Source organism: Narcine bancroftii, chromosome 1, assembly GCF_036971445.1.
Source record: "Narcine bancroftii isolate sNarBan1 chromosome 1, sNarBan1.hap1, whole genome shotgun sequence".
Lineage (NCBI taxonomy): Eukaryota > Metazoa > Chordata > Chondrichthyes > Torpediniformes > Narcinidae > Narcine > Narcine bancroftii.
The window spans coordinates 405,697,451-405,724,898 of NC_091469.1; the positions used below are offsets into that span (position 1 = coordinate 405,697,451).

Sequence of the window (27,448 nt, forward strand, 5' to 3'; positions counted from 1 at the left end):
TTGGTCGGGTGGTAGGTGATAATAAGAACTTAATTTCTTGTCCATTTGCAATGTTGTCAGCATGCTCGTGCTAAGAAATTTAAATTCAAATAGCAATCCAGTCCAGTTCTGGAGCAACAAATCCTGTTGGAAAGCATGTAGAGTTAAAATTGCGTGAGTGTGATATGGATCAGACTACACTGCAATTTTGGCTTGTAATCAAGTAGCTGATTGGTACTTAGAGATAAAGTATATTACAGGGACTTAGATTAGATAATGATGATATCTTGCAATTAGTGAACAAAACTCTAATTCAGGAGATGAAGTGGGGTGTGATTGGATGGGATGACTAAAAAAAGTCTCAAAAGTATTTATTTCATAAGTGTTGTTCAATATGTTGCAAATTGAACCAGGTGCTGGTCAGTGGGACTAGAAGGGTGGGGATTTGTTCCGGCATGGACTAGTTGGGCCAAACTGGCCTGTTCTGTGCTATGTATAGTTATATGGTTCTAGGAGCCGTAGGTGGTGCCGGTAGAGGACCCATGATTCGGAGCCGAACAGGAGTGTGGGTATGACAACGGCTCTGTATACGCTTATCTTTGTGAGGTTTTTCAGTTGGTTGTTTTTCCAGACTCTTTTGTGTAGTCTTCCAAAGGCGCTATTTGCCTTGGCGAGTCTGTTGTCTATCATCTGTATACGCTTATCTTTGTGAGGTTTTTCAGTTGGTTGTTTTTCCAGACTCTTTTGTGTAGTCTTCCAAAGGCGCTATTTGCCTTGGCGAGTCTGTTGTCTATCTCATTGTCGATCCTTGCATCTGATGAAATGGTGCAGCCGAGATAGGTAAACTGGTTGACCGTTTTGAGTTTTGTGTGCCCGATGGAGATGTGGGGGGGCTGGTAGTCATGGTGGGGAGCTGGCTGATGGAGGACCTCAGTTTTCTTCAGGCTGACTTCCAGGCCAAACATTTTGGCAGTTTCCGCAAGAACGCTTCCACCAGCGTTGTCTCCGCTCCATCCTCAACATCCATTGGAGCGCTCACACCCCTAACGTCGAGGTACTCGAGATGGCAGAGGTCGACAGCATCGAGTCCACGCTGCTGAAGATCCAGCTGCGCTGGATGGGTCACGTCTCCAGAATGGAGGACCATCGCCTTCCCAAGATCGTATTATATGGCGAGCTCTCCACTGGCCACCGTGACAGAGGTGCACCAAAGAAAAGGTACAAGGACTGCCTAAAGAAATCTCTTGGTGCCTGCCACATTGACCACCGCCAGTGGGCTGATAACGCCTCAAACCGTGCATCTTGGCGCCTCACAGTTTGGCGGGCAGCAGCCTCCTTTGAAGAAGACCGCAGAGCCCACCTCACTGACAAAAGGCAAAGGAGGAAAAACCCAACACCCAACCCCAACCAACCAATTTTCCCTTGCAACCGCTGCAATCGTGTCTGCCTGTCCCGCATCGGACTGGTCAGCCACAAACGAGCCTGCAGCTGACGTGGACTTTTTACCCCCTCCATAAATCTTCGTCCGCGAAGCCAAGCCAAAGATAGTTATATGGTTATATTGTTGGTTAACAATACTTGTCTGTGTGAAATAGTACAGTATGTAGTAGGGCTGCAAATATTTTAAATATTTCTTTGGAAATCATCGTAATTATCATCATTAACCTTTCCTTGTCATCTTTTCCAGTTAGTAGATTGGAAAGATACAAGAAGCCTCAATGTGTCATAGTTGAGGCAGCAATTTGGAATCATTTCCTAGGAGCCCATACTTTTGGTTATAGCAATATTGAAAATATTGAATGTGGTGACCATGTGGCGGCCCACCGCTGCAGCAAACGAGCCAGTGCGCTGGGCAGTGAGCACACCTAAAAGCCAGCAGACTGTGCAGCAGCACTGACCCTAGCAAGCAAACCGGCGAGCAAGTGGCAAGGGCCACTTAAGGCCCAGCAACCCCCAAATGGCACTGGCCCTGCTGCACAGCCAACAGACAGGGACAGCACACGGGGGAAAAGACATTGTTATGCAAGAGGGTACCTGTGCACGGGAAAACCCGCTTTTGTTATGCAGTTTGTTGCATCAGGAAAAAGGGGAAATGGCGGGAATGCGAGCAATATAAAAGTCGGGCCTGAGCCCCCAATAAAACACTGAGCTTAACCTGATTGCACTTGTGTGTGTGTGTGTGTGCGCGTGTGTGTGTGTGTGTGCGCGTGTGTGTGTGTGCGCGTGTGTGTGTGCGCGCGTGTGTGTGTGCGCGCGTGTGTGTGTGCGCGCGTGTGTGTGTGCGCGCGTGTGTGTGTGCGCGTGTGTGTGTGTGCGCGTGTGTGTGTGTGCGCGTGTGTGTGTGTGCGCGTGTGTGTGTGTGCGTGTGTGTGTGTGTGTGTCTTTCTTTCGAGTAGTGTACAGCTACAATTGGTGACCCCAATGGTTTAGACGGCATCTAAAGCCAACAATGAGCAAACCAGCAGCAGTCCACACAGTCGCTCTCAAGCTGCCGACCTGGACGAATCAGCCATGCATGTGCTTTGATCAGGCTGAGGCCCATTTTCAGATCCAGCAGATCACAGCAGAGTCCCCTCGGTGCTGCCACGTGGTGAGCACCTTGGACCAGGACATGGCAAGTCGGTGGCCAACTTCATCCAGGACCCCCCATCGGAAGGCACATACACTGCCTTCAAGGACTTGCTGATTGAGACCTTCAGGCTCTCACGGTGTGAGAGAAGGGCACATCTGTTCCACCTGGACAGGCTAGGGGGCAGGCCACCGCCGACTCTCAAGAATAAGATGCTGGCCCTCCTGGGCAAACATGGGCCCTGCATTATGTTCGAGCAGGCATTCCTGGAGCAACTGCCTGAGAATGTCTAACTGCTCCTGGCAGACTCCGACTTCAGCAACCCCAGAAAGTTGCAGCATGAGTGGATGTTCTGTGGAAATAGACAAGAGAGTGCTCGGTTGTCCATGGGTCTTGTCGCTAAACCCTGCAGCCAGACCTGTGCAGACTTGCCGAAGGAAAAGTAGTTCCACGGAGGTTGTGATCCCAATGACCAATGGTGTTTCTACCACCAGAGATGAGCTTCCAGAACCTGCTGGTGAAGACTGCCATGCACATTCCAGGGAAGCACTGGGGCCAGCAGTCGCTAATGGCCATGACGGCTGGCCAACAAAATATATTTGTTTGAGACCGCCAGTCTGGACGGCATTTCCTTGTGGACACAGGAGCAGAGATCAGCGACCTCCTCCCATCAGGACAAGACACCAGGAACAGCCAGTTGGGCCCCAAGTTGAGGGCTGACAACAACAGCACGATCCAGACCCGCAAAGTCCAACTGCAATTGGGAGACAGCCTTTTCTCGTGGGTGTTCATGCTGGCCGCAGTGGAACTGCCAGCTCTCAGGGCAGACTTTCTGCGCACCCATAGCTTGCTCGTGGACCTCAAGGGTCAGAGACAGAGACTGGTCCACTCAAGAACTTTCCAAACTTTCCCCCCCTTAAAGACGCCAAGCTTCCAGCACACCACCTGGACTCCATGCAGTGATCCACAGACGAATATGCCAAAGTCCTGGCTGAGTTCCTGGCAAGGCTCACCCCCAATTCACCATGGCGATGCCCCGGCATGGAGTACAGCACCATATCCTGATCCAGGGCCCGCCAGTCCACGCACGAGCAAGATGCCTCTCTCTGGAGAAGCTCCAGCTGGTGAAGAAGGAATTCAAGAAACTGGAGGAGCTCAGCATTGTATGGCAGCCGGACAGCCCACAGGCTTCTCACCTGCATATGATGCCTAAAGCCACTGGGAGTTGGAGACCATGCGGCAACTACCGTCGGCTCAATGAATCCACCATACTGGATTGATACCCCATGCCACACATCCAGGACTTTGTGGCTAACCTGCATGGGCAAGGATCTTTTCCAAAGTGGACCTCATGCGGGCATATAATCAGATCCTAGTGCACCCTGATGATATCCCCAATACCACCATAATCTCCCCTTCAGCCTGTTCAAGTTCCTGCTAGTGCTGGTTGGGTTGAAGAACACTGCACAAACCTTCCAGAGACTAATGAGCGCAGTGGGCCAAGACCTGGATGGCACCTTCGTGTACCTGGATGATATCATCGTGGTGAGCAAGAACTAACAAGAATATTTAACACTCTTCCGCAACCTCTACGCCAAACTAAGCAAGTTCGAACTGATGATCAACCCAGCCAAATGCCAGTTTGGTTTGGAGGCTATTGACTTCATTGGCCACAAGATAACCAGGGAAGAAGCCACACTGCTATCCAGCAAGGTGGAGGCCCATCCAGAAGTTTGCAAGGCCCAGCATGACCAGGGGACTACAGGAGTTTGTGGGGATGATCAACTTCAGCTCCCCCGATCATGTGGCCCTTGTTCACCCTAATGGCAGGCAATGCAAAGGACATTATATGAGACAAGGATTCAGTGGAGGCCTTTATGAAGGCAAAGAATCCCTGGCAGATACCATTCTTCTGGCACATCCCATGGCAGATGCTCCAACAGCCCTGATGGTGGATACTTCAGGAACAGTGATCGACGGAGTTCTAGAGCAGCAGATTGAAGGAAGTTGGTGGCCGCTTGCTTTCTTCAGCAAACATCTGCAACCTCTGGAACTGAAGTACAGTGTTTTCGACAGAGAGCTATTGGTGCTGTACTTGGCCATCCATTACTTCAGATACTGCCTAGAGGGCAGGTCTTTTATGGCCTTCACAGACACAAGCCGTTGACTTTCGCTTTGGCCAAGAACTTGGACCCCTGATCAGCCCACTAGCAGCGTCACCTGTCTTACATTTCGGAATACACCACAGATGTAAGGCATGTCTCAGGAAAGGACAACGTGGTGGCTGACGAACTGTCCAGACAGAGTATCCACGCCCTATCAAGGGGGGTGGATTTTGTGGCACTAGTGCAAGGTGCAGCAAGATGACCCAGAGATGCTACACGACAGCCGTATCAGGACTGCAGCCCCAGGATAACCCAGTCATCACCCTCCTGTGAGACATCAGGTCAGGTCAGACCGATTGTCCCGGCAGGTTGGAGACAGTAGATTTTCAATTCCATCCACGGGCTGGCTCACCTGTCCATCAAGACCATGTCCGGCTGGTGGCCAGCAAATACGTGTGGCATGGGTTGCGAAAATAGGTCAGTGGGTTGGTGGAGGTGTCCACGCAGTGCCAACCAGCCAAGGTACAGCAGCACACCAAGGACCCACCTCAGCACCTCGAGCCCACAGAGTAAAGGTTCGACCACATTCACATGGACATTGTGTGACCCTTACCAGCACCCCAGAGTTTCTGCTATTTGTTCCCAATGATCAACCGCTTTACCAGGTGGTTGGAAGCAGTCCGGCTGGCAGACATATCCACAACCTCATGCACCAGGACCTTCATCTCGTCCTGGGTAGCATGGTTCAGCTTACCATTCCACATCACATCGGACAGAGAGGCCCAGTTCACCACACAACTGCCTACCATCCACAGTCAAATGGACTGGTGGAGCACATCCACAGGCACCTCAACCACTCTCATGTCCAGACTCCAAAGACCTAACTGGGTGGATGAGCTACCCTGGGCTCTGTTGGGTATCTTCATGGCACTCAAGGAAGACCTCAACATCCTCTTTGGATGAACTCATCTACAAAGCTCCACTGGTGGTCCCAGGGGTATTTGTTCTGTCCCCAGGTGGACAGCAGGACGATGCGGCAGCTGAGGGAAAGAGTCGGTAACCTGGCCCTGACTCCACCTTCCAGGCACGAGCATGCAAGGACCAACGTACCCAAAGACCTACAGGATTGTGAGTATGTTTTCATTCGCAGAGTTCCGCATCTTCTACCACTGCAGAAGACCTTATGAAGGCCCATTCTGGGTCGTTCATAACAATGGAGCCATGTTTGAGCTGGAGGTCAGAGGAAAGATGGAGGTTTTCACCATGGACAAACTAATGCCAGCACATCTGGTCCCTGCATGCCCAGTCGATCCACCAGCACCAAGCAAAAGAGGCAGGCCATCAAAGCCTGCAGAGACTCCTTCTCCGGGCACCAAAGAAAATACTGCCAGTTCTTGGGGGCGGGGGGAGGGGGGTTATGTGGCGGCCTGCCACCACAGTGATCAAACTGGTGCTTCAAGCAGCGAGCGAAACTAAAAGCCAGCAGAACGTGGAGCAGCACGGGCCCTAGCAAGCGAACTGGCAGACAAACGGCAAGGACAGATTAAAGGCCAGCAACTCCATAATGGCGTTGGCCCCGCTGCACAGCCAACAGACAGGGACAGCACGCAGGGGAAGAAGAGATTGTTATGCAAGAGAGTACTTGCGCATGGGGAAACCCACTTTTGTTATGCGGGTCGTTGCATTAGGAAAAGGGGAAAACAGCAGGAACGTGAGCTGTATAAAAACCAGGTCTGAGCCCCCAATAAAACACAGAGCTTAACCTGACTACACTCGTGCGTGTGTGTGCGTGTGTGTGTGTGTGTGTGTGTGTGTGTGTGTGTGTGTGTGTGTGTGTGTGTGTGTGTGTGTGTGTGTGTGTGTGTGTGTGTGTGTGTGTGTGTGTGTGTGTGTGTGTGTGTGTTTCTTTTGAGTAGTACGCGGCTACAACACCTAAGCTGTAACTTGAGAAGAAATTGAAGAAGCAGCAAAAGCAGACAATATTCACCGCTTCATTGAAAGTCTACCTGAAGTAAGTCATCATTGTTCATTTCTCTTTTTAATAGGGAAATACTTTATGTCTCATTTGCAAGTGGTTATTTTGTGATAATTAGATGTAGAAACATTCATATATATGAAATATGTGAGCATATTTAAGATCGAAAACAAAAATTCTGTGTAATGCTTTTACTCGATCAGTTGTTTTATACTTTCAAAAATATTTTGTATCAAACTGTTTGAAAACTGATTTTTATGAATAGAAACTGGTGCAGGCTGTACCAGCATTAATATGAGCTGCTTGGCCATCTTTGAGGAAATATTATACACAATGACAAGCTTTCATGGTTTAGATTATGATTAACTACTAAAAGTGCTTTTACAGGGTCAATAAAAAGATAATTAATGGAATGGAAAGAATAAATGTGGACTATATTTAACTCACCTATATAAAATGAAAGAACACAATTTAAAACAATAAATAGCACATTTCGAACTGATATCATTAAACCTACACACAAAGAGTGATCAACATTTGGAATAGATTTCAAGAGATATTGATTGAGACAGGTTTTGCAATGAATTGAAAACAATTTATTACACTGAGGTTCAACCATATGAATAAATTGTTGGGCATCATGACTTTCTTCATCTATAAGTATCTTGTATCAAACAAGAATAAATTTTGAAAGCAATAATTGGTAGGATTGTTCTTATGTTCAGTACATTTAACCCACATTTCTACATAGGGGTACAACACAAAGGTCGATAAAGGAACGCAGCTTTCTGGTGGTCAGGGATAGAGAATAGCCATTGCCCGAGCACGTGTATGGAAGCCAAAGGTTCTGATCCTTGACGAAGTGACTTCTGCCCTAGACAGTGAACGTGAAAAGGTTACAAATCTTGATCTTACACTTGTGTTAAGTAAATAATATAACATTTTTGTAACATTTTCAACTGTATACAATTTGATCTAATTATGTAAGCCCAGGAAGCTTACAATCTCTTTGACATCAAGATTTGATGTTAAATTATTGTTTATATTTCAAAGATATCGTATGCAAAGTTTTATCACAGCATTTTAAAAAAACTTCATGTTGACTTTTATGTTTCCGAATTTAATGCTAAAATGGCAACATTCAGTAGAGGAAAGAAACTTCACTCTGGGCCAGATATCTGGTGATTAAAATCAGGGTTCTGATCCATAAATTGTATTGTTAAGTTAGTACATTTATGTTATGAATAAATTAAATAGTATTAAATATTACTAAAACTGCTGTTTGCCATATATTTGGTGCTGTGCTCATTTTGAATATTGACCCTCAATTTATCATATTTACACCTAAGTGTTTCACTTTATTGGATACTATACTCTTTGAAATGTGAAATACCATATTTATTAATATATATTTTGGAGCTGATAATATTGAGGATGCATATTGTAAAACATGTTTGCTCTTCTCACCTACAAATTTAACATTTAGTTTCTTTGCCTTTTTACAGATTGCACAGAGCACCTTGGATGAAGCTTGCTGGGACCGAATTATTATCACTGATTATCAACAATCCAAAATGCTGGCATCATAGTTGGTATACAGAATAGTAGCATTTCAGAAAAGGGAACTCACAACCAGCTCCTGGCAAAAGAAGGAGTCTATCATGCTCTGGTCTATGTACAGGTTCAAATTAATGTGAACTTGAACAGATTTACTTTTAACAGCATTGACATTGAAACAGAGAGGCTGCACAGAGTTAGATAGATTAAGAGAATGAGCAAAGAAATGGCAAATGAAGTAAAATGTTGGAAAGTGTACCATCATGCATTTCAGTGGAATGAGTAAAAGTGCAGACTAATATTTCGATATGGAGAAAATTCAAATTTGGTACTGCACAGAGACTTGGGAGTCCCTGTGTGCAGGATACCTTAAAGGTTCACGTAAAAAATACATGCACTGCCCAATTCTCCATCCTACCCCAGATCCACAAGCCCAATTTTTCCAGAAGACACATCATGTTTGCGTGGTCCTGCAAGACTGAACAGGTATTTGCTTACCTCACTTTGTGTTGCCCCCACTTATCCGGTCCCTTCCCATCTACATGCACGATACTTCATGTGCCCTTCATCAATTCAACAAATTCCAGTTTCCCTGAACTTGACCATCTCATCTTTACCATTAGCATCTAATCACTAAACACCTCCATCCTCTACACCGAAGGCCTCAGAGCCATTTGCTTCTTTCTCGACAACAGACCCAAACAATCCCCCCTCAACCACCACCCTCCTCTGGCTGGAAGAACTTGTTTTCACTCTCAATAATTTCTTCTTCCCACTTACTCCAAGCCAAAGGGGTAACCAGGGGAATTCACATGGGCTCCAGCTATGCCTGCCTTTTTGTTGGCAGTGTGGAGCAGTCCATGCTACAAGGCTACACAGGCAAGGCTTTTCAACTCTTCCTCTGCTACATTGAAATCTACTTTGGTGCTCCCTCATGAATCCACGATGAGTTCATCAAGTTTATCCACTTTGCTGCCAGCTTCCACCCTGAACTCAAATTCACTTGGTCCATCTCTGGCAACACTCTCCATTTTCTCACTCTCTCTATCTCAGGAGGCAAACACTCAACAGACATCTTCTCCAAGCCCACCAACTCCCACAGCGACCTCGACAACCCCTCTTCACAGCCCGTCCCCTGTAAGGATTCCATTCCTTTTTCTAAATTCCTCTGTCTGCTCCCTGGACAAGGTCTTCTATGCCAGATCATCAGAGATGTCCTCCTTTTTCAAACAATGTGGCCTCCTTGCTACCACCATCAACTTGGCCCTAACTGCATATTCTCCATTACTCACACTTCTGCCCTGGCCACCTCTCCTACACAGACAATAAGGACAGTCTTCTCCTACCACCTCCCCAGTCGCCACATCCATCATATTCTCTGCCATTTCCACCACCTACTATGTGATCCATTTACATCTTCTCTTCTCCTCCTCTGACTGACTTAACATACACATGTAAACAAATAAAAAATGTAAACAAACTGACTGTGTAATACAGAGAAAAATAAAAATCAATAAAGTGCAAAAGTAAGAGTTCTTAAATAAGTTCCTGATTGAGTTTATTATTGAGTCTGATGGTGCAGGGGTTGCAGTTGTTCCTAAACCTAGCAGTGCATCTTGTGGCACCTATACCTCTTTCCTGATTCCTGATGGTAACAGAAGAACAGAGCATGCGCTGGGTGGTGTGGATCCTTGATGATAGCTGCTGCTCTCTTACTTCAGTGTTTCCTGTCGACGTTTTCGATGGTGGGGAAGGTTTTCCCTGTGATGTACTGGGCTGTATCCACTACCTTTTTCAGGGCTTTCCACTCAGAGGTATTGGTGCCCCCATTCCGGGCTGAGATGCAGACGGTCAGCATCTTTCCATCACACATCTGTAGAATTTTGCCTGGATTTCTGACACTGTGCAAAACCTCTGCAAACTTTCTTCACAATACCATTGGTGTGTTGGGTCCAGGAAAGATCCTCCAAGATAGTGACTCACAAGAACTTAAGTTTGCTCACCCGCTCCACCTCTGATCCCCCAATGATCATTGGATTATTTACCTCTGGTTTTCCCTTCTTGAAGTCACAAAACAGCTCCTTGGTTTTGCAAGCTCGTTGTTGGTGCCCCATTTAGCCAAGTTTATTATCTCCCTGACTCATCGACCCTTTTGATGCAACCACTACCATGGCATCATCAGCAAATTTACATATAGTGTTGCTCTCATACCGAGGCAAACAGTCAAAGGTATAAAGTGAGTAGAGCAGGGGTTTAACAGCACAGCCATGAGGTGCTCCAGTATTGGTGGAGATTGTAGAGGAGATATTCTTACCAATTCTCACTGATTGTGGTCTGGAGGAAAGGAAATCCAGGATCCATTTACAGAATGGGGTGTTGAATCCCAGGTCTTGTAGTCTTTACCTCCTCCTCTGGATGCTGAGTTCTTCCAGCTTTTCTGTGTTTTTACTACAATCACAGTTCTGCCAGCCAGAGGAGGGTGGTGGTCGAGGGGGGATTGTTTGGGTCTGTTGTCGAGAAAGAAGCAAATGGCTTTGAGGCCCTAGAGGATGGAGGTGTTTAGTGATTGGATGTTAAGGGTAAAAATGAGATGGTCAAGTTCAGGGAAACTGGAGTTGTTGAATTGATGAAGGGCACATGAAGTATCGTGCATGTAGATGGGAAGGAACTGGATAAGTGGGGGAAACACGAAGTGAGGTAAGCAAATACCTGTTCAGTCTTGTCATCTTTACCTCCTCCTCTGGATGCTGCAACATGTGCTGAGTTCCTCCAGTTTTTCTGTGTTTTTACTACAATCACAGCATCTGGAGACTTTTGTGTTTTACACCTTAAAGGTTAACCTCCAAGTTGAGCTGGTGGTGAAGAAGGCAAATGCAATTTTGTCATTCGTATCTCAATGAGTGGAATATAAGAGCAGGGATGTGATGTCAAGGCTTTGTAAGGCAATGGTGAGACTTCACTTGAAGTTTGGAATACAGTTTTGGGCTGATTTAAGAAAGGATGTGCTAATATTGGAGAGGGTTCAGAGAAGATACACAAGAATGATTCCTGCAATAAAGGGATCAGAATAGGAGGAACATTTGGTGGCTCTTGGAGTTAAGAGAATGAGAGGGGAGCTCATAGAAGCATTTTTAATGTTGAAAAGCCTGGACCAGAGGTGTCCAAAGTGGTCGATATAGACCTCTTGGGTGAGAGGGGGTTAATGGGACCATCCAAGGGGACAATAAGTCCCAGGGGGTTGAATGTGGGTCAATATCACCAGGGAGAGGAGTCAATTGAACTTTTGTGGTGAAAGCAGGGGCAGATGAACAGAAAATAGAGCCTATGGCAGTGGTAACACCTCCCACCCCACCCCCCCCCCCAGGTCTGGCACTGCCATCCCATTGTCTGCCCCCCATCCCCTGTCCAGCACTGGGATTCGATGCCTTGGAGTCGATGAAGGACCAAGTATTCCATAAAGGGGTCGATAGTCTAAAAGGTTTGAGGACCCCTGGCCTGGATAGAGTAAACATGGCAAAGTTCTTTCCCATGGTAGGGGAGTCTTGGACAAAAAGGTACAATTTCAGGATAAAAACAGAGATGCATCAAAATTTCTTTAGCTGAAGAGTGGTAAACCTTGGGAATTTGCTAGCATGTCAACTGTAGCCATTAAAAAAAATGGCAGCATTGCCAGTGCGAACCCATGGAGAATGGGAAGCAGAGACACAGCACATGGGGTTCAACTGCCCAGTTCTCCTGCCGTCAGCTCCATACAGGCTTAAATGGCCTACCAAAGGAGCCGACAGTGGTTTTAATTAAAATACCACAACTGCAGGGTCTTCACCCAAGACGGCAGCACCTGCGATCAGCAGTAGCCACAAGGGGTTGCAGACTCCAGGGAAGTGGAGGACTGGTGAAGGGCACCAAAAAAACATGGAGACCACCCACACCCCATCTAAGAAGGAAAAGCAGAGGAGAAGGCCCATGGGATGAAGGCCATGGGACAAAATTGGCTGAAGGGATACCAGGTATTGGAACTGGGATGTGGGAGGGTGCTGAGGGCACTAATGGTTCTTAATCATATCAGAGATTTGGATCTGGAGCTCAGGTTGCCGATGGTTTGGATGGTGATTCTGTGGAGGTTGCGGGAGTGTTGGAGGCAATTCCATGGAAAATCGGTGATTCTGGAGTGACTCCCTTTTGCTTCTCTTTCTCTGATTGTAAAAGGCGCTTCAGGCAATTTCTGGCATTTCAAATCTGCCTATTTACAACCAACAAAAAGCAATTGTGAATAAAATGACACAGTTTTTATTACCTGACAACTTGAATCTTGAATATTGGTCATTGGATGTATTTAATGCAGGGATTGAGAGGTACCTGAATAATCAAGGTATCAATGGTTATGGGGAGAATGCAGGGTAGTAGGGCTGGGTGAGACAATGGATCAGCTCATGATGGAATGACAGAGTGACTCAATAAGCTGAATGGCCTACTTCTGCTCCTGTTTCTTATAATGTTATAGTCATGGATTTCCTCAAAGTTTCATCCATTGCACTACTGAAACCAAATCAAGTTCTCTGGAAAATGAACCATTTTATCATTTGAAGATATTAAAACTTCAATCTGGGTATTTAATCAGAGTTCGCTAGTATTTAAATAAATTACAATCTGATCACCTGGACTATTTGATTGCATGCTTTGAAACATCAATTAAAAGGCTCCAATATATTGTTTTCTTTTGCCTTGTAATGTTCTTGATTCACAGTCAGATGAGAAAGGAAGGTACAGGAATTAAGGCTGAATTTATAGATTATGCACCGCTGGGAAAGATTAAAAACTTTACTATATCTGGCCCAGTTTGTTCTGAATGATGGAGTCTGGGGTCTTATCATCCACATGCTGCCTGACTATATGAAACTGAACAGACAATGAGAAGCCAGAAGGATTCAATGGGTCAGGCTACATCTATGGAGAGAAATGGCCAGTCAAAATTTCAGATCAGGACTTGAATCAAGACTCAGTAAAATCCCAATCCAAAGTATTGACTGATTATTTCTTTCCATGGATGCTGACTCCCCAATGGAGTCTCTCCAGTTTTTCATTACTTGCTCAAGATTCAAGCAAATGCATTTTTTTAGTTCATTTGGAACTGAGACCTGAAGGGGTGGCATCATTAGCCTATTGGTTAGCACAACACTGTTACAGTGCCAGCAATCAGGACTGGGGTTCAAATCCCATGCTGTCTGTAAGGATTTTGTACATTTCCTCCATGTCTGCATGGGTTTTCCCTGGGGGCTCTGGTTTCCTTTCACAATTCAAAACATATCAGAGGTTGTAGGTCAATTGGGTGGCTCAGGTACGTGGGCTGAAAGGGCCTGAGCCATGCTGTATGTCTAAATCTAAAAATAAGATTTAATGAACCTTATCTTGAATCCATTGTATTCAATTGCTTTATTATAAACATCCTTCCTATGTAAAGTACGGTAGCTGGGTGTTTGACAGTTGGCATGAAATTGGTGGGCTGAGGAACATGCTGTATTACACTATAATTCCTCTGTCATGAACTCAAATAAATATTTTAAATATTTAAATTTTAAGTTAGACATGCAGCACGATAACAAGCTCTTCTGGCCGATGAACCTGTGCCACCCAAATACACAAATTTGTGTATTTGAAGTGTGGGAGGAAATGAGAACCTGCGCCAGATTTGAACCCAGTTTGCTGTCACTGTCATAGGGTTGTGCTAACCACTACACTAACCATTCCACCCTCTTTTCTTTTTTTTTTAAATTTTTTATTTTTCACACCATAAATCACATTAGCCATGATATACACTATTTCTTTTTCACACATATACAGTGACTTTTTCTCCCCCCCCACCTCCTCCCAAGCCACCCCCCACCCCCCCCTCTCATCCATTTTAGGTATACAATCTAGGTTGCATTAAGCCAGTCAGACAATGTTGTCATTCAACAAAAATACACCAGAAATTCTACTGAGTCCATTCTTTTCTTTCCTTCTCCTTCCATCAACTCCACCCTCTTGATGTTTATTGAGATATCACTTCTATTCACATGCCCAGCATCGGTTTGATGTGGATTTCTTTCTCACTGAATGTCCAACCACATGAATGGCATGTCTTTGACAATTTTGGCTCCTTTCAATTGTCTTCCCAAAGATGTTGGTGTTTCTGTTTCTCCCGGCATTTCAGTTGTTGGGACTAGAGTGCTAATTTGTCCACAGAACAGATGTTTGAAATAGCACATAAGTTAAACAATATGTTAAGCGTTGATCTTTGGGGATATCTTGTCAATTTAATAATTGATGTAATTATTCTACATTTCTATCTGAAAGAAACAATGCTATTCATATTACACTCTTAATATACATATACATTGGTATCATGTGAATTTATTTTATGTATTTACTGTTATAAGAAGTTCTTCAGAGGCTATAGAATACAAAACATCACTCAGTAAATGTTCCTTACAGAAATAAATACAGTGGAGGGTCAAGTGTGATGACTTGGCACATTGAGATTGACCAATTATATTTGTAAGAAATCAAATTCGTTTATTATCATCTGTACATATACAACCCAGCGAAACAGCATCTCTCCATAAACACACAATACATTCAACATAATGATCAAAATTATATATATATAATATTTGGGATGAATTTCAAGGTTATTATCAGTCTCAAAGCCTGTGGCAAGAAAAAAGCTATTCCACTTCTGTCATCCTCTTTCTCTCCTGAATCTTTCCCTCCGTTGTGTCCCATTTCTTCCACCTTTCCTCTCTTTCATTGCATTCTTTGGTCTCACCCTTGCCTCTTTCCCCAGTCCTTCTGTCAACATCTTCCTCTTCTCTAATGGTATGTGCATAAATGGGAACTAAATTGGATGAAGAAGTGGAGGGGAGGTTCAGGAGATTTGCAAATGATACAAAGATTGGAGGTGTTGTGGATAATGTGGAAGGTTGTCGTAGATTACAATAGGATATAGACATGATGCAGAGTTGGGCGGAAAAGTGGCAGATAGAGTTAAATCTGGAAAAGTATAACATGATACACTTTGGAACTAAAAGGCAGAGTATGTGGTATGATTTTTATCATTGTGGAGCGTCAAAGGGATCTGGAGTCAAAGTCTACCAATCCCTCAAGGTTGCTGCACAAGTTGTTAGGGTGGTTTAGAAGGCGTATGATGTGCTGGCCTCCATTAGTCAGGGGGTTGAGTTCAAGAATCATAACATAATATTGCAGCTCTATAAAACTCTCGTTATACTGCATTGTGAGTATTGTATTTATTTCTGGTCACCTTATTACATGAAGGATCAGAAGCTTTAGAATGGTTGCAGAGGAGATTCACCAGGTTGTTGACTGGATTGAAGAAACTGTCTTATGAGGCAAGTTTAATAGATCTAGGGCTTTTCTTTTTGAAGAGACCGTGGATGAAAGTCGAATTAATAAGTAAATATAAAATTATGAGAGGCATCTATTTCACAGAGCAGCAATGGCCAATATTAGAGGGCACCTATTTTGGGTGAGTGGAGGAATATTTAGAGAAGTTATCAGAAGTAGGTATTATACACAAGAGTGGAGAGTATCTGAAATACATTCTGTGGGGTGGTGCTAGAGGCTGATATGTCAGGGACGTTTAAATGCACAGAAAGCCACACAACTATAAACAAAAGGAGGATCATAGGCTGTGAGAAAGGAATAATGTAAAGTAAATTTACATAGATTGGCAGAACATCATGGGCCAAATGTAATATGTTTTAAATTAAAGACCAGTTTAACAACAGATTGCATTTGATTTTGTCATTTGTCTATCAGAATAGTACCAGGTTAATCATTGACAAGGAGTATATGCAACTGTAACATTTACTTACATTTTTATTGCAACTTGTCAGATTAGATCCTGTACATTTCATCATATGTAATAAGCTATGACACAGAGAGATCAGAAGTTTCTTATTGACTTTAAGTAAATAAGTAACAAAACTATTGTAAAACTGGGGAAGTGATACTAGCTGTGTAGTATGGTGAAAAGGTAAGTGAATTTTGCTCCGTTTGTACAGAAATGTTTGTATTATGGAGAGGCAGGAGAAACAATAATAGTTCCACAGAGCCAAGAAGACAAAAAGGTTTATTATTATTATTTAAAATTATGAAGGACTTGAGTACATAGAAAGTATTCTATTGGAGAAAGGCTTATAATCAGAGGATACGATCAGAGGTCATTGTCAAAGAGGCAGAAAAGAGATATGAATGTGTGTTTTATGATGCAGAAGTCTGTGATAAGAACATAAAAATAGGAGGAAGCCATCCGACCATCGAGCCTGCTTTGCCATTCAATGTGGTCATGGCTCATCTCTACCTACACGCCTTTCCCCCATATCCCTTAATTCTCCTACTGTGAAGAAATCTATCCAACATTGTCTTAAATATATTTATTGAGGTCACCTCCTCTGCTTCAATGGGCAATTTACTACCTTGAATCTTGACACTATGCTCCCTAGTTTTAATCTCACATACTAATGGCAACAATTTACCTTCCTCAATCTTATCTATACCTTTCATAATTTTATGTTTCTATAATATTCCCCTCTCATTCTTCTAAATTCCAGTGAGTACAGTCCAAGACAACTCAATCTCTCCTCATAGGCCAACCCCCTTCATCCCTGGAACCAACCTGGTGAACCTCCTCTGCACCACCCCCAAGCCAATATACCTTTCCTTATGTAAGGGGACCAGAACTGCACACATACTCAAGACGTGGTTTCACCAATACTTCGTACAGTTGCAGCATAACACTCCTCCTCTTAAATTCAATCCCTCTAGCAATGAAGGCCAACATTCCATTTGCCTTCTTGGTAGCCTGCTGCACCTGCAAAACAACCTTTTGTGATTCATGCACAAGCATTCCCAAGTCCTTCGGCACATCAGAATGGTTCAATCATTTGCCATTTAAATAATATTCTGATTTTCAATATTTCCTTCCAAAGTGGATAACCTCACATTTGCCATAATTGTTCTTTATCTTGCCAGACCTTGCCCACTCACTTAACCTCTCTATATCTCTCTGCAGACTCTCCGTATTGTGACAGATTATGTTATATTTTACATTGTATGTTTTAAAGAAAATAAATTGTGGCAGGTTTTTTTTATTGTAGGTCACATACAAACACATCAAAAGAGATCTCATTTAAAATGTCAGAGCTCTTCTTAAGCCATACAGTTCAGACTCTGAGTGCCTTTGTAAAAACTTTGAAGAATGCCTATAAGGACTTCACAAGTAGGTGCTTATTGGACCTGCTGTGGAATAATGGATTATTGTTTTGGAAAGCAACAGATGAACGAACTCAGAAGATTAGGTACGGAGCCGCAGTCTGTCTTAATGCAGTTGGCTATTCTCAGAGGGTCATGTAGTTTTCTGTGAATGAGAGAGAGAGAGAGAGAGAGAGAGAATTCAGTTCTACAGCTCAGCACCAGCAGCTGGGACTGGAACATGACAAGCTGGAAAGCTTGTGGAAAAATGCCATTTTGAAGATGGCTTGTGAGTTCAAAGCCCTTATGGTCCATACAAGAGTAGATGACTCTCTGGATAATGTTTTGCCTGAGATAAGGGAAACAGAAAAGGAACTCTGTGGTCACTTGAAAGAAAGAGATTATCATCTGGAAATCCCTGATGGGGCAATTTTCTTTGGCAAGACACTGGCTGATCAGAAGGAATCCGTTTGTGTATGTGCAACAAGCAACAAATCTCTCTGAAAACTGACAAAAACCTTCCTGAGCAGTTACCATTGACCTTTCAAGCACCAAAGCCTGGTGAAAATTCATAAATGTTAAATTCTGTGCACAGTATAAGAATTGCCTGATACCAATTAACTTGGAGGAGTGAGAAGTGAGATTGGACTGTGAATCAAAGAACTTTTCTGAATTTACACACAAATTACATATATGTGCGCTTAGAATTAGAAGGGGGTTAAGTTAATAGTAATAAATTAAAGTTTGATCCTGTTTTCATGTTTAAAGATCATTAAAAGCAACTTTTGTTTCAGTAACATTTTGTCTTGGTGAATTTTTATTGCTGGTGGGATTTTGGGTCCTCTGGGGCCATAACAGTATCCTCTACATAATTTGTTTTTCCACTCAATTTAGTGTCAACAGAAAACCTAGTAATATGTTGATTAATTGGAGTTTATATTTAATGGTATTAATATTAATTGATATTTTACCAAGCTATGAGTAGATTGCTTATAAAGTAATTAATGTGATTTTCATTCTTAATCTTAAAAAATAATTAATAATGAAAATGGGAAACTGTTAATCAGAGCATTTTTATCAGTTATGTGTACATTCTGATATTTCCTTCTGTTGTGTCAATGCAACATGTATATGAGATTATATTGAAGTCAATAAATATATTTTAGAAAGAAAATAAAACTTAGTTACACTACAAATTGTCCCCTCTTCCAGATAATTTATGTATAGATGAATAGTTCCGGGCCCTGCAATACCCCGCTCATGACCGACAACCAACCAGAAAAACATCCCTGTACCCTAGCTTATGCAGCACCTTATTGAACACCTTTGAAAATCGAGGTAAACAAAGTCCATCTGCTCCCTTCTATCTATCGCGTGCGTTATATCCTCAACTCCAGTAAATTTGTCAAACAGTACCTGTATTTGCTGCATCTGCCTGATGGATCCATTTCACTCCAGATGCCTGGCTATTTATTCTTTAATGACAGCTTCAAGCATTTTCCAACTACAGGTGTTAAATTAACTGTCCTGTAGGTCCTTGCCTTTTGCCAACATCCATTTTTGAATAATGGTATTACATCTTCTGATCCATCAGGACCTGCCCAATCCAGAGAATTTTGGTAAATTATAACCAAAGTCTTGACTATAAGTTATGCTATTTCTTTCAGTACCCTGGGATGAATTCCATCAGGGACAGGGGATCTATCTATTTTTTGACCCTCAATTTTTCGACCCTCTTTTTTTCTGAGTATGACACATTTAGTGATAGCTATTACATCCACATCTGCACTTCCCATCCCATCCATAATGTCTGTCTTTGGCGTGTTTGATGTGTCATCCACCGTGAATACTGACACAAAATAGTCATTCAAAGCCTTAGCCATTTCCTCATTATCCAATCTTCCAAGGGTCTAAATATCTCTATCGCCAGCCTTTTGCACTTTATAGAATTATAATAATGTTTACTCTCTGTTTTTATATTTTGTGCTCATAGTATCTCATAGTCTACCTTCCCTTTATTTATTGCCAGCTTTGCAGTTCTTTATTGCCTCTTAAATGTTTCCAATCTTCTGGTTTCTCACTGCACCTGGCGACTTTTACCACACAAGCTTTAGTTTGATATCTTACTTGATCTTAGTTATCCAAGGCTGTCTGCCCCCACCCTTACTCTCCTTGCTTTTATCTGGAATTTACTTTTGTTGAGCACCATGAAAAATTTATTTGAAAGTCCTCCACTGTTCCTCAACTGTCCCTCCATATAGCCTGTGTACCCAGTCTACCCTCGCCAACTCCTCCCTCATTCCCTTGTAGTTTTCCTGGTTTAGGCATAACACACTAGTTTTAGATCAAACTATTGTAGCCTCCATTTGTATGACAAACTCAACCATACTGTGATCACTCTTCCCAAGAGGATCCCTCACTGCAAGATTGCTAATTTTACCTGCATTATTGTGTAGGACCTGATCCAAGATAACATGTTCCCTTGTAGGTTCAGTTACATGCTCTTCAAGAAAGCAATACCATATGCATTCTATGATGTGCTTCTCAAGGTTTGCTTGAACAACCTGATTCACCCAATCCATATGATTTACACCTACAAAGATTAGGGAAGCTGTTTTAAGAGTAATATTTAAAATATAATTAAATAATTGAAAAGAATGGAAAAGACCTAGCGTTTGACAAAATTCACCATGGTAGGCTTATTCAGAAAGTCATGAACCATGGGATCCAAGTAACCTTGACTGATTGGATAAGGATCTGAAAAATTGCACCAAGGCTGTCACAGATTTTATCAAAACAGCTGTGGATGAGTGTATCCCCACCAAATTGTTTAGGGATTTCCCCAACCAGAAGCACTGGATGAACAATGAAATTCAAAACCTGCTGAGAGCCAGATCACAGGCATTTAAGTCCGAAGAACTAGATCAATATAAAATGACCTGCAAAAACCTATCTCCCTGGCACAGTGGAGATTATGGATGAAAATGGAAAAAAAAACAAGGGACACTTGACAACTGTGTCAGGGCCTAAATTCTATAACCTGCTATGAAACCAAATCTGGTGAAGTAGCAGACCGCAAAGCTTTGCTCCCAGAGGAACTCAATGTCTTCCACACCCAATTTGATGACAGTAACAGTGAAAAACCATCCTTTCGTACCACCACATCTCCTGATGATCCCATTTTGTCTGTGTCTGAGGATGACATGCGTACTGCTTCAGAATAGTGAATCCAAGGAAAGCATCTGGCCTGGATGGAGTTCCTGGTTGAGTATTAAAATTCTGTGCTGACCAACTTACCAATGATTCACTGATATCTTCAATATCTCGTTCCAGCAGGGCCTGGTACCCACCTATTTCAAACAGGTGCCCAAGAAACATGTAATAACCTATCTTAAACACTATATGCCAGTACTTACATTAACAGTGATGAATTGTTTTGAAAGGCTGGTGTTGAAGCATATCAGCTCCTGTCAAAGCAGTTACATGGAGATGGTCCAGTTTACCTATCTCACTGGTTCTATACAAAGCTCTGCAATACCTGGACAGAAAAGGTGAAGATTGTCTTTATTGGCATTTAATACCATCATCCCTAAAAACTGATCTGCAAGCTTCAAGACCTAGGACTCAACATCCCACTGTGTAATTGAATCATGGATTTACTCACCTCCAGGCCACAATCAATAAGGACTGGCAAGAACATTTCCTCTACAATCTCCATCAGTACTGGACCACCACAGGGTTGATACGACAATAATACCATCTACAAATTTGCTGACGATACCACTGTAGTGGGTTGTATAAGGAAAAGTGATGTGCCAGCATACAGGAGGGAAATTGAAAACTTGACTGAATGGTGCACCAACAACAACCTTGCACTTAATGTCACCAAAGCTAAGGAGCTGATTGTTGCCTTCAGGAAAGGAAAGCCAGAGGTATACGATCCAGTGATCAGTGGGGGATCAGAGGTGGAGAGGGTGAGCAAATTGGGAGTCTTTATCTCAGATGATATTTGCTGGACCCAACACACTAATGGCATCATGAAAAAAACACATCAGCACCTGCACTTCCTCAGGTGTTTGCAGAGGTTTGGAATGACACCAGAATCTCTCGCAAAATTCTACAGATATGTGGAGGACAGTGTGCTGACAGGCTGCATGACAATCTTGAATAGGGACACCAATGCCTTGAGTGAAAAGGTAGTGGACGCAGCCCAGGACATCACAGGCAAAACCCTCCCCACTATCAAGAACATCTACAGAGAAAGCTGCTGTTAGTGAATCTACACCACCCAGTACACGGTCTGTTCTCGCTGCTGACATCAGGTAAGAAGTATAGGTGCCACAAGACACGCACCACCAGGTTGAGGAATAGCTGCTACCCCTCCAGACTTCTCAACCACAAACTCAATCAGGGACTCATTTAAGGACTCTTACTTTATGAACTTTATTGATTTTTTTTATTCTCTCTGTATTGCACAGTTGTTTTTTTTTAAAATATTTATTATTTGTTTATAGTTCTTTATTTGTTTACATGTATATGCTTTTTACTGTTTTTTTTCTTGCACTACCAATAAGTGGTAATTCTCTTTCATCCACAGAAAGAAGAATCTCAGAGTTTTAAGTGATGTCATGTGGGTATTCTGACAATAAATCTGAAATCTAAGTCTGAATCTGCCTTAATAGCACTGTCAAATACTGCCTCAATATCAAGAAAGTCATTTTCATCTCACCTCTGGAATTTAGCTCTTTAGCTATGTTTGATCGAATGCAATGATGAAGTTTGAATTTGCGTAATCCTGGCAAAGCCCAAATCCTGGGAGGATAAAACTGTTAATAATAGCTCTGTCAGTTTGCAGATAACTGAGAGTTGGATGCTAATTAGCCAAATTGGACTGGATACTGTACCTGATCAAATCCACAAACTGCTATGTGAATGCCAGTGTTGTCCCTGAATTGGTAGAAGGACTCGGCCTGAAGTGTGGCTTTTTCATCATGTCCTGGGTGGTGTGGATCCTTGACAAATGTTGCTGCTGTTCTCCAACAGCAGTGCTCCATGTAGATTTTCATGATGGTGGGAAGAGTTTGCTGTGATGTACTGGGCTGTGTCGATTACCATTTGCAATACTTTTGTTCAGAGGTATTGGTGACCTCATACCACCCTCTGATGTAGCTGATCAGCACGCTTTCCACCTCTAGCATTGACCTTTTCGATTTTTCATGTCTTATTCTTATTCTGATCCATTTCCCAGGGCCTAGCACATCCTTAAATGTTTTGGCAATGATAAATTAACTGAGATTTTGATATTAATTCTATGGGCATTACCATATATGCTATTGCCTAGGACGATACCAAAACTTAAACTTTTCTCCTTAAAATTGGGGTCGTCCTATACAAAGGGTATACAATTCTTAACTTGATGATGAAGTTTCAACACCACTGCCATCGACGACACAATCTCACACATGCCCCAGTGCTTCTCCATGGGGTCCATCCACCCAATCCAAATGCAGTTGGCTCTGTACAGGCTTTAAAAGGCTAACAGTGGTTTGTTTCAAAATATCCAAATAAAATTTAAACCTTAAAATTATAATTTATTAAAATATTGGTATTTTCTTTTAATAGTATCCATTGGTCAGCAGTAATTGCCAGATTTGGGAGGGTCATCTTATTCAAAGTGTATCGCTCAAAACCAACATTTTAGGTGGAAATTCCAGGGTCATCCTATACAAAAGTCATCCTATATAATGGCCTCTATAGTACATTAAGTTGATAAAGTATGAATTCTTGTAAATTTCTTTCTTTATTGTAAATTTTACATTAGGTTAAATTTTGAACAGACAAAATAATGTCACCATAGGTTTGGAAAAATTCCTTTCTTCAAATCAAATTAATTATGAAATATAAAATACTTTGATTTGTTTTTTAGCTTTTTGTGTGATACATGGACTAAAATAGTCCAGTTATTCCATGTTGTGTATCTGCAGATCAACTCAAAGTTTAGATTTATTGTCAGAGTACATAAATGACATCTCATACAATGGCAGCACGGTTGGCATAGTGGTTAGTGGAATGCCTTTACAGCACCATCGATCAGGACTGGGGTTCGAATCCCACACTGTCTGCAAGGAGTACGTACATTCTCTCCATGTCTGCCTGGGTTTTCCCGGGGGCTCTGGGTTCTTCCACCATTTGAAACATACCCAGGGTTTAGGTTAATTGGGGGTACATTTGGCAGCACGAGCTTATGGACTGAAATTCCCTGCTATTATACTATATATCTAAATTTACAAATTTACAAAAAAAAATTACAACCCTGAGATTCTTTTTCCTGTGGGTGAGGCAGAATTAGCTCTTATTGATAGTGCAAAAAAAAATTGTATTCAACATACACAATAAAGAGAGAAAAAAAATCAAAAAAATGCAAAGGTAAGAGTCCCTAAATGAGCCCCTGGTTGAGTTTGTGGTTGAGGAGTCTGATGTTGGAGGGATAGCAGCTGGTGGTTCAAGTTTTGTGGCACCTATACCTCTTTCCTCATGGTAGTTGTGAGAACAGAGCGTGTGCTGGGTGGTGTGGATCTTTGATGATGACTGCTGCTCTCTGACAGCAGAATTCTCTGTAGATGTTCTCAATAGTGGGGAGGGTTTTGCCTGTAATGACCTTGGCTGTGTCCACTACCTTTTGCAGGGCTTTATGCTTGGGGATATTGGTTTCCCTAAACCAGACGTGATGCAGCTGGTCAGCACACTTTCTACCACATATCTGTAGAAACTTACCAGGGTTTCCAATGTCATAACCAAACCTCTGGAAACTCCTGCAGAATTAGAGGTGCTAATGATCTTTTAATCATAATACCATTAGTGTGTTGGGTCCAAGCAAGATGCTCTGAGATAGTGACTCCCAATAACTTAAATTCAGTCACCCACACCACCTCTGACCCCCCAGTGATCCCTAAATCGCGTACCTCTGGTTTTCCCTTCCTGAAGTCAACAATCAGATCCTTGGCTTTGGTGACATTGAGTGCAAGGTTGTTGTTGGTGCATCATTCAGCCAAGTTTTCAATCCCCCTCATGTTTTCTGACTCATATTTTTTTATACAATCCACTAACATGGTATAGTTGGTCACACAGTCATAGGTGTAAATTGAGAAGAACACTGGACTAAGAACACAGCACTGTGGTGCTCCAGTACTGATGGAGTACTGCGCTGGGTGGGTCACATCTCCAGAATGGAGGACCATCACCTTCCCAAGATCGTGTTATATGGCGAGCTCTCCACTGGCCACCGTGACAGAGGTGCACCAAAGAAAAGGTACAAAGACTGCCTAAAGAAATCTCTTGGTGCCTGCCACATTGACCACTGAGAGTGGGCTGATCTCGCCTCAAACCGTGCATCTTGGCGCCTCACAGTTCGGCGGGCAGCAACCTCCTTTGAAGAAGACCGCAGAGCCCACCTCACTGACAAAAGGCAAAGGAGGAAAAACCCAACACCCAACCCCAACCAACCAATTTTCCCCTGCAACCGCTGCAACCGTGTCTGCCTGTCCCGCATCAGACTTGTCAGCCACCAACGAGCCTGCAGCTGACGTGGACATTTACCCCCTCCATTAATCTTCATCCGCGAAGCCAAGCCAAAGAAAAGAAGAGTCTGGGTCTTTATTCATTGGAGCGTAGAAGGTTGAGGGGGGATTTGATAGAGGCATTTAAAATTATGAGGGGGATAGACAGAGTAGATGTGAATAGACTCTTCCCCTTGAGGGTAGGTGAGATTGGAACAAGGGGTCATAAGTTAAGGGTTAGGGGCCAAAAGTTTAGAAGTAATATTAGAGGAAGCTTCTTCACTCAGAGAGTGGTGGCTGAGTGGAATGATCTTCTGGAAGAGGTGGTTGCAGCAGGGTCAGTTTTGTCATTTAAGAGAAGGTTGGATAAGTGCATGGATGTGAGGGGATTGGAGGGTTATGGACAGGGAGCAGGTAGGTAGCACTAGAGGAGATCACTTAAATCGATGTGGACAAGAGAGGTCAGCCTGTTTCTGTACTGTACTTGTTATATGGTTTTATGGTTTATTAAATGAATATAAAAAAAGCTTAAACTGACTTAATAGATTTTACCAGTTCATTATGAAGATAAAGGGTTCTGACCCAAAACACTGACAGACCATCTTTACCCATAGATGCTGCCTGACTTACTGAGCAGCACATTGTTTCACATACTGCAGCTACCCATTTCAATATAAATCCAAAATTTAAAGACGTGAGATTGCAGTGGTCACACTATTTAAGAGTAGAACAAATCACTAAAAGGCATCTTCAGGAAATGAGGATGTGCATAATGATTCAAGGTTTCTTTGCAATATAAATCTGTGATTTAAGTGAAGCACAATCTCTTTTAGAAATTGTGAATAAACTAAAAGAGTGGAGGGAAGGAAGGACATGTCTGAAACTACCCATAATAGTTGGTCTGAGAAGAATGTTTAATAACTTTGTTTAATTTTTTTTGTCCTTACACTTCAATAAGTTAATGCTGATAAACTGGGATTAAAATTATAATGTAACTCTGTACATTGGGGTAAATCATCAGTTTCCAGGATAATGCTGCTGTAATGCTGTATTTGATGGCATATAGGACCTATAAGACACCCACTGCCCCCCCCCTCTCATTTTTAGTGCGAAATTTTAAGAAAAATTAGTTTTAGTGTATTTACAGGTAAAACCTGGACTGAACATGCAGCTAGGACATCAGTAAAACTTGCTTTAATAATAATGCTGCAGTAAATAACAAGAGAAAGCCTTTCATAAGAGGACATTAAAACAAGTAACTATCCTAAACAAAAATGCGATAAAACATCAATGTTCTGTAACAAAGACTTTAATCGTCTTCAGTGCCTAAACATCCATCAGCACCGTCACGGTCAAAGCCCAAAAACTCAGCATCACTACTGCTGGAATCACTGTCTTCTAATTATGTAACTCACCAAGCAATTCACATTTGGACTAATGTTCCTGAGAACATTGCTAAGAATCTGGCATCAGTAAAGTGAGAGAAGAAATGTGAGTCATGTTATTTTAAACTGAGTGATAAGTACATGAACGTGCTGCCAGGGAAGGTGGTCAAAGCATGTATGATAGCAATTTTTAAAAGGCATTTAGGCAGACATAAGAACAGGCAGGAAACAATGCTGGAGGAACTCAGTAGGTGGGGCAGCATTGATGGAAGGCAAAAGAGAGTCGACGATTCAGACCAAAACAGAGGGATGCAGAGCATGTGCAGGCCTATGGACTTACAGTTGGTGCAGTCATAATGAGTCAAGAGGCCTGTTCTTGTCCTTACTATGTTTGAAAACACCAACACCATCATTTTGGAAAGATACCTGTAGTTAAAAGAGAATGTTCAGTAGGGATTCATAAATTTTGGCGTGATAAACAAATTAGTGTTCAAAAATTGAAGTTGTATGGAACTGTTAATTAATAATTTGTTGTTATATCATACGTGATATTCACAAGGAGAATAAAGTAGTTAATCCATTTCATGAGTCATACTTATCTATTTAACATTCCTTTGTCAAGTAAGGTGATACATGTATGTACTTGGTTAGAGATCAGAAAACCCTTAAAGTACATACTGGCAACAAGGAAAAGATGTCAAAGAATCCCAGAATGGACATTGAGGTAGAGGGATCTTGATGTACAAGTCCATTGCTCCCTGAAAGTAGAAATATACAAGTGTATAGATTAATAAACAAAGCAACCAGCATTATTGGTTTCATCAGTTGGCACCAGCGTAAATATCGGGAAGTCATGTTGAGGCTGAATAAAACTATTTTTAAAATATTTTAATTTTCATAGACTCGTAAAATTTCAACGAACCGTGTATTTTTTTTTACATTCATGTAGCATACAGAGTCTATATTTATCACCCTCTCCCCACCTTCGTAGAACTGCAAGTACAGTCAATTAAATTACATTGATACAATGAATTTTTTTTAACTCAAAATGAAACAGAAAGAAACATGTCGTT

General features: G+C 42.4%; 1 protein-coding gene and 1 long non-coding RNA gene across 11 annotated transcripts in view; both read left to right on the forward strand.

Annotated features, from left to right (window-relative positions):
* The first annotated feature begins 6,579 nt into the window (after positions 1–6,579).
* On the forward strand, positions 6,580–9,702 carry LOC138753220 (uncharacterized). Its single transcript, XR_011351040.1, has 3 exons — positions 6,580–6,664; positions 7,380–7,523; positions 8,134–9,702. It is a non-coding gene; the product is annotated as an uncharacterized lncRNA (long non-coding RNA).
* A 6,458-nt stretch (positions 9,703–16,160) lies between these two features.
* The window catches only part of LOC138751511 (ATP-dependent translocase ABCB1-like), a 135,685-nt gene continuing 124,397 nt past the window's right edge, over positions 16,161–27,448 (forward strand). For 6 of the 10 annotated variants that reach the window (XR_011350009.1, XM_069913846.1, XM_069913855.1 and 3 more), the window contains exon 1: positions 16,161–16,217. The gene's annotated coding sequence lies outside the window, so the exon portion shown is untranslated. Of the gene's footprint in view, positions 16,218–22,031; positions 22,065–23,381; positions 23,563–27,448 lie in introns of those variants that run through there. The other 4 variants (XM_069913847.1, XM_069913853.1, XM_069913848.1 and 1 more) reach the window with 3 other exon arrangements.